Below are 1,061 nucleotides of genomic sequence, written 5' to 3' on the forward strand. Positions count from 1 at the left end.
GTTTTTCCCAGGACCGGATTTACGTATAAGCTAAACAAGCTATAGCTTAGGACCCCACTCTCTTGGGGACCCCCCAAAAAAATTAAAGGGGAAAAAACACCTGGATGTACATTTCCAAAATGTAAGATAAAAAAACAAATAAAATAAAACCTAAAATTATTATTTCATTAACAATGTTATAGCAAGTTTCTAGAGACTAGATTATGAGTCTTTGTAAGCTGTGTTTCTAAAGAGTTAACTTTCGCGTTTGCATTATTAAGTTTGTTACGAATTTTATCTTATTTTATTTTAAATAATTTTTTATTAAATTTTCCATTTAACAATCCAATCATATCACATTAGTTATTCCAAATTGTACCAATACATATATCATAAAGTCCAAATATTTTGCCAAATTTTAAATTTTTGTTGGGGTTCCCATGCTTTGAGTTCAGTAAGTTTGTTATGAATTTTAAGTTGCAGCTTAATAATTATTTCACTAGTAATATACTTCTTAAATGTATTTCACTATTAATATACTTCTTCTTAACTTCTTCAACAATTACTTTGATAAAATGCGTATTTTGTTATGTGCAAATGGCTTTAGACACCTATTGGGTCCATAAATTACCATATAGCATATATTCAACACAAAAAACGACAATTTATTGTTGACAAAGAACAGCTGGACATAATATCAAGGGCCCCATTACCTTCAGTAATTTAGAGGGCCTCATTAAACCTAAATCCGGCCCTGCGTTTTCCGATGTATTTACCCGATTTTAATGTGTGTGTTTTTAACGTTTTTCTCCCACCGCACATCAAATGCCCGTTTTTTATCTTTTTCATTATTCAAAGTTTATTCAGACTGTTAGCTATTGCCATTTAATGGGGTGCGACGCCTGAGTTCTGGAGCTCGGACAACATGGAACAGTGTCTTTCAACGAAGCCTATAGTTGCATTGTTTCGTTTTTATTGCGGGAGGGGCAACAAGATGTTTTCCAAAGCACGGCCACTCACGACGGAACGGCTGTTGGGATCCGGAAGTATAGGTCGGAAAGCCTTTAGAGGCTTGGTACCCT

Source organism: Podarcis vaucheri, assembly GCF_965113315.1.
Source record: "Podarcis vaucheri genome assembly, chromosome: 3".
Classification (NCBI taxonomy): domain Eukaryota; kingdom Metazoa; phylum Chordata; class Lepidosauria; order Squamata; family Lacertidae; genus Podarcis; species Podarcis vaucheri.